This window comes from Vespa mandarinia, unplaced genomic scaffold (genome assembly GCF_050613455.1).
Source record: "Vespa mandarinia isolate Hongniang unplaced genomic scaffold, ASM5061345v1 scaffold_57, whole genome shotgun sequence".
Lineage (NCBI taxonomy): Eukaryota > Metazoa > Arthropoda > Insecta > Hymenoptera > Vespidae > Vespa > Vespa mandarinia.
In genome coordinates, this window is record NW_028197191.1 from 294,265 (window position 1) to 304,219 (window position 9,955).

Consider the following 9,955-nt stretch of genomic DNA (forward strand, 5'->3'; position numbering starts at 1 on the left):
ATCTACATGTTTACTAATATAGTCGGCTTGAGGTCATACATAGCGTGGCGCGGAAGAAACTTATGAGATATCCTAACAGTATGTCGCATGATATTCGTAAAAACACTCTAAACATATTTGATGTGATTTTGGACAATTCGGACAATAGGTCGTAGCTTTTTTTACACTTTTATTCGCTTCATTCACCACTTTGCTTATTATTCTGGTAATATTGGGCGTACATCCTTCTTATAGGGTTCCCCTGCTAATTCTTACGAATTTCTAAATGGTGGGCACGTTCCTCCTTGTTTTATTTCTATTGTCGGGCATAGCATTTTTCAAGAATAACCATTCAGTAAGGAGAAGTTCCCGAAATTTTCTAATTTCTATCTTTTTATTGATGGGTCTCTGCTACACGGTGTTAGCATTTACTATACTTGTTCCTAAGAACAAATGTAGTGCTAATTACCACTTGATACTTTTCCGTATCGTTGTTGCATATGACACCATCTGGTCATTATTGTCAATACCAGTTTTTCCACTATTATATGCTAGTATCGCCAAAGGTTTTTGTTTTGAAGGACGATCACGGTGATTAGAATCCGAGCATGAAATCGTAATAGGTGTATGCTTTGTTGATAATATTCTAACATTGCGAACATCCTTCTATTTTACAACCACAATACTGTTGTCATCTTTTCATGCTATCATTTCACCTCTCTTCAATGTGTACGACATTACAAAACGTGGCATAAATTTTTTGTTGTACCGTACAGTTTCAACGACTTGCGTTTTGAATTTTAACTATTTTACTGCTAATTTATAGCTCGTGTAAAAATTGTCGACAAACAAAGTTCGTCCTTCATTTAGTAATTTATCTGCAAGTTCAATGCAGACGTTTTCGGCTATGCCAACTTGCTTTCTTTCGCTGGTATCTCGTCCAGAATATATTTTCGCAGACCATGTATACCCTTTGTTGGAGCATAGTTTGAAAAGTTTTATAACGTACTTATGCGATTTAGTTGGTATGTATTATCTGAATATTAGTCGTCCCCTCCAAGGAACCATTGTCTTGTCGACTACAATATCTTCGCCAGGAGAAAAGAATTTTTGATAATTATCTATCAATATGTTTAGGAGTAGTAAAACTTTTCCAAGTCTGTAACTCTCTTCTATCGTTTCGCTATTTGCAAAATGTAAGTTTGCTAACAGTAATTTAAAACGACTACAGGACACGATGCTGTGCGGAAATGGAAAGTTGTATATAGGGTCCGTTGACCAACATTTAACGAATGGTGTCCGTAGTAGACCCATCCATATCATCAGTCCGAAAAATTATGTAATTTCTTCCGAAGTGGAAAGTTTCTATTTGTTCAGTCGAACATGATTAGTGATTTCATGTTGATGCAATTTTTGCTCTGCATATCTATTAGTTTCTATGACTAAAAGTCTTATCACTTTTTCGTCTAAGAATAGCTTTAAGCACTTCACTTCGCTAATATCAGACGGCAAATCCATCAGAAACCCACCTTTCCCGGTAAACGGAAATGATTGTTGCCTGATGTTAGCAAATTCATTTCACTGGATATTGTTCAATGAATTATCAAAAGTGTTCAGTTCCTCTTCTTCGTCTATAGCAAGTTCTGTCAACTTGTCGTCAAGCTCTTTACTTCCATATGATTCCGTAGTATCGGAGTCTGAACTCAATGCTATTCTATTTATCACTTTTCCTCTAAAACTCACTACTTCGTCATCACTATTTCCCTCACTTTTAATTATACTTTTACGCCGTCTAATGAATATTTTCAGGATAAAAAATCACTGATGTGCATCTAAAAAAAAGTATGTTTCTCGACTAAATGAAGGATCTGGGATAACTGCAGTGAGATCCCGGGCAGTCCTCTAACTGACAAGCTTATCGCTTTCCACATTTTGGAACTAAACACTTTATTCTTTACAAAGAACCGAAAGCTCTGTAGCATTAGATAATCGACAATGTACGGGCCTACTCGAATTACATTATTGCTATTCCTGATCATTACTAAACTTACGCGCCTATCATATATACCTATTCTTCGATTTGTACTCTGCGATTTTCAAAAGAATACTAAATTTAGATGTCAATTAGAATAGAATATTCTTATTGGAGAATAAAAGCACAAAAAGTACGCATTTTGTTCCTTGAATACAAAAGGACCGATAAAATTTTGAGGCTATACTTGATATCGACTCTGCCAGATATCAAGCCTCAACTTACGATAAAAAAAATCCATATTCAAAATTCTAAGATGTACATAACTATCTATAGTTGTCATACTTAAGTCCACAGATAATATCCTGTTCGAAAAATTCAGAAAATGATAAAAGATATGTATAATGCTGGTCAAATGACCAGCTATGGTAAGAAACGTAGGCGATAAATGTTTCTCCGAAGAAAACAAAGAAAAAAAAAACCAAAAGTGAGAAACTGATTAATCAGAGAATCTAAAAATTCATGGATAGATAATGATGACTAAAAAAAAGTAATATAAGTGACAAATTCATGATTAAATTTGCAAAAAGGTCAAATGATTGGGCTCGGTACTTGTAGTGTTATCGCTTATTTACGTTCCGGCGTCCGACAGTCGGATTTTTGGGTCTGGCGAGAAACTCAGCCAAATCGCACTGGGCGACGAACGTGTTAATTGCCGTATGAGATACGATCGAAAGAAATTAAAATAATGTGCTCCGGTTAAAGAATTGGGTGAATAAAAAGAACCGATAATATTATCGACAATGATTTCTAATCATACGTTGATCGAAAAACGGCCTTGATAAAATATTTTAACTATTGTGTGAGGACTTTTATTATACCTACTATATTTATATTATTATAATACTATAGTATTCTGTGAATTCTGTATATTCGTGTTGGAAAAATTATTTTCATCTGTGAAGAACACGTTTCGCAAAAATTGTGGATTTCGTTTTAATTTCTTCAACATATAACATAAGCAAAAATTAAATAACATAGAAAACGATTATCATTGTGAAATGCTTGTACTTATCGAAGGTGATATGGATGTAAACCTTCCTCACGAATCATGCGTTGTTTTGTGATATGCGAAATGTCTACCCGACGTTGAATGCTACGTAAATCCATATGTAATCAGTTGTTTTCATTGCAAATGCAATCACTCTTTCCTTCAATGAATCCGAGGTCAACACTCTCAATCTCTTTTGCTCCATGATCGAGTCTGTTCGAAATTATTATAGACTCGTTGCTAGTTATGATTCGCTTCAGAAATTTTCTTGATGCTTGAGAAGCAAATCACAGATTAATGCAACGGAGTAATTCTCTTTCTTTAAGAATATGTAAATTCCATGTATCGAGTTTTGAAACGAAATCAAGTCGTTTCATGATCATAAATGATCGAATTAGATAAATAAATTTCATAAATAAATTTGATAAATAAATTTGATAAATAAATCTCATACCGATTTATCGTGTAGTTATTTGATGGTTTGGTTAAAACAATACCTTTATTTTGTCTTTATCAGCCTTAATTGTCCATCCAAAACGTGGTTCAATATCACAATTGCCGGAATGAAATTGTTAACCAGTTTTGGCAATTCTGGCGTTCTGTTAAGACATCTTCTCCAGACGAGTCACTTTTCCTTATAAATAACTCTTTCCTTGGTTGAACAGCATTTTTACTTTTTCGGTAACAAAGAAGCAAAATATCCCGCAAATTATACTTTTGATTCTCTGCATTTGATAGAATAATAAAAAACCAAAATCAAACAAAATTGTTTACATATATGTCTTCAAATGTTAGCTGTCAAAATATATATAATAATACGGTTTAGAATGAAGTTAGCTGCTTAAATTAATGCCTCTGTTACGAAAACAACGAAATTACTTCCGAAATAACCAAATAGAATAGACAACAATAATTTGACCTTCAAATTTATGGTGAAGATCAATTTTGTGGCTAATTTTTTAAACATATCTTCGCCGATCATAAGTTGTACGGTCACCTGTAGAATTCGTGACATAAAATTTGTTTGCACTTTGTAAATATATATATATATATATATATATATAATATAATTAGTTCTCTTGTGTAATGCGAATAGTGTAAGCTCTGATCTTGTTCCTATAAAGAGGCTATCATAAAAATAATTAGAATAAAGTTCTCGTGATAACGAATCTACAATAATGTATTCTACCTGAGATCTCAAATGTCTCCAGTCTTGGATGACTTTTGTAGATTGTATCTTTATTACGCGATTTGTCACAATCTTTTCCAGAATGTGAGGAGAGGTATTGAGGCATTATAATACAATGATCAAATTTGACCAAAAAATAAATTTATCAAATTTCATATGAATCGCATTGTACGCGGAAATTACCAACGAAGCTAATAATTGTGTTCCGCAAAGTTCGAGTCTTGATTATATACATATCCTAAAAGTAGAAACATGCGATTTAGTGTATACGAGGAACATCTTCGTGTTATCTCCATTATCGATATATTCCAAAAGTATATACACACTCATGTATTCTTTTACTAACGTCACAAAACCCATGCATTTGTATTATATCTTGAGAATTTGATAATATTTTCTTTACTTACTTATTAGTATTATTATTATTATTAACATTAATATAATAAAGTCGGTAACTAAGCGTCTCTCTTCAAAGGAAATTCAAACTTCGGCATAATGGCCGCATAGTTATGTTCAAATTTACTCATAGGACTGCTAGAGATGAACATAAAAGTATTAAAAATCGATGACGGATCTTTTTAATCAGAAAAGTACAATGTCCAAATTTATATCTGTTCAAAATTGATCAAGAGTTACGCAAATTTTTATTGTTAATGTAAATACACTTTTCCATATTTATAATGAGAATAAAGTCATGTTCAGTGGTGCCTTCGAAATCTGCGACAAAAAAGAAAAAGATCTACTGATTTTTATATATACGCTTGAATGATGTATATTCTGTTTTCCTGAAATAGACGAGTGTCTGCTTGTTCTTGAATACATGAAGTGATGATATATCAGATTTTTTGAATCATTTCAAACAAATACCTGTTATATTATATTATATATATATAATATTTATTATACTTTCTGCATTTTTCGTGAAATAAATGCATTATCGACGTCGGATCAAGTACGAATTTCTTCATTTTATGGAATCTTGAAAAAATCCCCAAGGTTTTTTGTTTTATCAGTATAAATATGGTAGTATTCATTGGTCTCATGTTTCTCACTTTTCTTCTGTCTATTGGAGTAAACATAATTTATTTTTTTACCTTTGCACATTTCATGAAGTTTACCATTTAATCTGACCTCAGAAAGTGAAGTAGAAGCTGTAGATCTTTCTTGTTGAAAATTATTAGTCAATTCTTCGACTAGTATTTTAACATATTTCAAATGTCTTAATTTTTTATTGTTTTGATTTTTTTCACAATCTTATATCTGACACATGAATTAATTATAAACATTTCCATGTATCAAAAAAAAAACATTTTTCTTCACCACTTAGGAGACTTCCTCAAAAAACAATAAGTAGATACGTATAGATCACCTCGATCAATGCCCCCCCGTAAGTTGTGTTGCTGGCAACTGCATTATACTTTTTAATTCTAAATTTTTTTTTATCTTTTCATAGAATTCTTTTCGAATCCATCATTCCAGCATCATTTCAATTACTTAAAAGTTACACAGTTCTCTTGTCCTTCCAGACTAAAAATGTGATTTTTCCTTTTTTATAGAAACAGGTTTTCTTATCTAAAAACTTGGATTTATTTCGTGAATGTTGGAATAGCTTTTCTCTTAGTTTTTATAGTACTAGTCCAATGGCATTTCATTTTCATTGGTTCTTCTGCCGAAGATATATTGGCATAATATCTATCAGTAAACATATGGTAATCCTGTTCCTTGGAAATTTTATTTAACAACTTTTGATGTAAATGCAATGGAATTCTAGTGCTAACTGATAGATTTGGACAAATTAGTTTTTCTTATGTAATATTTTCATAATAAGATAGGATAGTACAGATATGTCCTGCTTCAAAATTTGTCATCGCATAGATTCTTATACTCCATTTTGTTGGCTTAATCATGTTATATGTAATGAAAAAATTTTCCCTTCAAATTTTACTATCGGTTCATCTACACAAATATTTTAACCGGGAATCAACTGTTTATAAAATGTTGAATTTAGATATTCTAAAAAAATACGGGCTCGTTGTATTTTGAGATTTTTGCTATCTGAGTTATGAATCTTTAAATGAAGCATTCAAAATATTGATCGACTCGAGTTCTTGTAAATATATCCGTAACAAGAATTCTACTGTTATGTTTAGTTGACCAATATTAGAAATAGGCATTGTACATATATTTAGAATGAATCAATGAAAATCCAAAATTCATTTTTATTTACATCATGCCATGCTGGCTATTACGGAGCCTTCAGATAGATTTTAACAACAATAACAAGATTTTGCATAGTTGTTTATTTCCTTTATTATTTCATCAATTAGCTGGTTCGTGAAAAACAGTTTTTCTCATATTTACGAGATGATTACTAGGACATCTCGTAAATGTGAGCGTCAAGATATATTGAGGAATCTTTGTGAATGGAAGTACTGCTTCCGTTATTGAGATATTGCTCTCCCTCGAAGACTTGATTCTCCATCTGAAATAAAAGTATCGATTCGATCAGTTTTCGAACTTAATTTAATCGAAAGAACAAATTGATTTGCCTCGAATAATTCGATTAAGATGCATGATTCTTAATGCAGAACTCGAAGGTAAAGCGGAAGAAGATAAGTATGTATAGATTCAATATGCCAATTTAAAATTATACGTATAAATTTATACGCATTTCACAAGCGTTAAAGGTTTGCTTCCAAATATAATTAATGATTTAGCGAGCTACATTGTCCTTCGGATTGCCTATTATTGTTTTCCCGTTAAACGATTAGTTTTTCTTCTCTTTGCTAACTCGATTAGAAGTACTAATGAAGTGTTCATCGAATGTGGATATTGAAGAGTCTTACGTTCCCATGATGATCTGTATGATCGTTAAATGGATTAATCACGATGCATCTACAATTTTGACGATTCGATTTTAATTACGTTTATTAGCTTGTCCTCCTGTCAATATCTATCGAAGTAAAATTTGTTTATGAAAATGCATTTTTAGTTGCATTAAACAAAAGGAGAAAGAAAAAAAAGAAGAATTCTTTTATCGTTTATTATTATTAAATCATCTGCCCCTAGATCCGGTTCTTATTAATCGAGGTTGTTTGCATTTTCAACTTGATACAGGTGTCGCCTCTTTATCGATTCACATACAGCTTTATCTTTGATGTCGTCTTTTGCTTCTTTATCGATATCATCTTTGTTCCATTCATCTATTTCCGCATGAGTTGGAATAGCATTAGAAAGATTTAGTGGTGATTTATTGCCCATCATTTATATTCAATGCAATTGAAGTGTCTGTTTTCAAATCACGACTTATAATTGTACTGTTTGTACTAGTATCCAAAAGACGATGTATTCTAGAATTATTGTCGATACCAATAGATCTGTATTCCTTAGCCTAGTTATTCATTTTTCTTCGGGATTCCTTAGATACATGTATGTGGACTTTGGATCCAAAGATGTGCATGTGTTTAAGATCTGGTTTCGTTCTATCCATCTTCGACAATATTCAGACACTTAACAGATCATAACTATTTAATAATACATAAACTACATTATAACAAGTTTTTAATATTTTGTTGGTTATTTCTTTTGTCTAATTACTGTTCTTAAACGCGTGGGCATATTAGAAAATATTTTTTCTAAATAATTTTATAGTATACGTCTTCACTCTTGTATTAAACGAGCTTTCAAGTATTCTTTCGCTTTTATCGATGTTATTTTAATGTTGCGATTCAATAAATCCTATAAGTTTTCAATGGGATTTAAGTCCGGCAACTGTAAAGGAAGATGTAACATCTTGGAGTAATTATATAATAAATATTTTTGAACGATCCGAGATTTGTCTTTCGTATCATTGTCCTGATAAAATTTGAAACTATTACTTATGCCCATTTTAACTGCACTTTGTGTTAAATTTTCTTTTAAGATGTCTAAATATTTACTTTTATTCAAAATACCGTCGATAAAAATAAGTTTTCTTATTCCAGTAGTTGAAATGTAACAGCCGGCACCATATTTTAGAATAGCTCGAAGATCCTTTTTTCCGTATTGTGTATTAACTTTTCGCCACACTAATTTTCGACAGCGAGAGTGAACGCGCAACTCTCTTGGGAGTCTACAGTGAATCAGTGATAACGTTCATTTAGCGAATGACATATTAGCGGAACAAGCGAGAGCAAATAATAGCGAAACAAAATGACTGACGGGTCAGCAAACATCAAACAGCTTGTGACATTGTTTCTTTTATATTTTTACTTTTGTTAAATATTTCTACAATATTTAACCCAGTAGTCGAGAACAGCGTTCTTTTCTTCAGCATTGCGCCTGCCTATCAGTAGGATAAAATTTAACGTGCTATCAATTTTCAACAACATTAATAATATTTTTCTCTACAATTGGGGGCTCAACCAGGATCTTGAATTAGCAGGTATGCAATCATGAAGATACGTTTATGCGTGAAGCATAAATTTAATTGTATTTTATGATAACGAGTTAACAGCGTGATGGAAGCAAAAGATCTATACAAGTTCAGCGTGACGCAGTTTGAAAGAAAACCTTAAGATTCTAGCATTTCCGATTATGAAATCTAAAAACGAATTAATGGCTAGACTGATTGAACACGATGTCAGCGAAGTGAGTGACGATGCAACACCTCCGCAAACGTAGTTCCGTGGATCTGTTAATCGGAGAAGAGAATGGAAGCGAAAGCGAAATAGACTTGATGCTATAACACATCCAATTGCTAAATAAAGAAAAAGAATTATCAATGCGTGAAACAGAGCTTATATGAAGGGAGTTCGAGATGATGCGAATACCACAACGGACAGATCATCTATGCAACGGATGGCATTAAACATACTAAGGCCAGAACCTCTTTGGATGAACATTATAACTTTTACAGGTCTATTAAATTACTTTAGGGATTAGTGATTTTTAAGTGGTGTGTAAAAAACAAGGTCTTACGTTGTGGGAAATTATGGGTTGCATGAGGATGTTAAGTGAATATTAATCGTTTCTTGACTAAGATGAAAGGCGTAAAAATAGTTTCATCTAGACCGGGCTTTTATGCGGGACTACAAACTACAGAATTATTGGCGGAAATAAAGTCAATGAACTGATCAATATTCTAATCAACGTCATAGAGGATTCCACGTTACGTGATCAGGCACGTATTGTTACGTCCCGCTCAGTACGGGCATCAAAAAAATATATTACAAATTTTCCAAAGAACTCCTACTTGTCGCTAGATTAGTACCTTTTTCGCCCTTTCCTGGTATGTGCAGTTCTTGGTTCGAGATTGATACAAGCATACACAAAATGATTCGAGACACGGCACTTCAGAGATTTATTAATGGATGTCCTTACCTTGTTCGGTGATCCTCGTGAATTATGCTCCGATCTTCAAATACCTGGTTGTTTTCGGGTCAGGGTGTGGTAAATGGGAAACTGGAACAGCCTTCCTGTCGAACGTGATCGGGAAGAGGCGGTAAGGTACCTCGTTCTTCTTGTTGGCTTCTTTGTTACGATAAAATCCAATGACGTCCGTGAAGTACGTATGGGTACCGTGTAACGTCGCGAGAAGTCGACGCAAGTGATACTTTCTACCGGCATGACTCATTTTTGACATTCGTGAGAATTTTTAGGAGAAAGGCTGATAAGGACGCACTCGTACGAACCGTATGCATCACTAATGAAGGATTTGATAGGAAGTTATCATTCGCACGAGCAAGCCGTACACATCTCTAACGAAAGTGTGACTTTGAGGTTT

General features: G+C 33.0%; 1 long non-coding RNA gene across 1 annotated transcript in view; it reads left to right on the forward strand.

Moving 5' to 3' along the window:
• Positions 1 to 4,009, forward strand: part of LOC118450133 (uncharacterized) — a 32,975-nt gene extending 28,966 nt beyond the window's left edge. The window contains exon 6 of the long non-coding RNA XR_014983681.1: positions 1,789 to 4,009. This is a non-coding gene — a long non-coding RNA (uncharacterized LOC118450133). The remainder of the gene's footprint in view (positions 1 to 1,788) is intronic.
• The last annotated feature ends 5,946 nt before the right edge of the window (positions 4,010 to 9,955 follow it).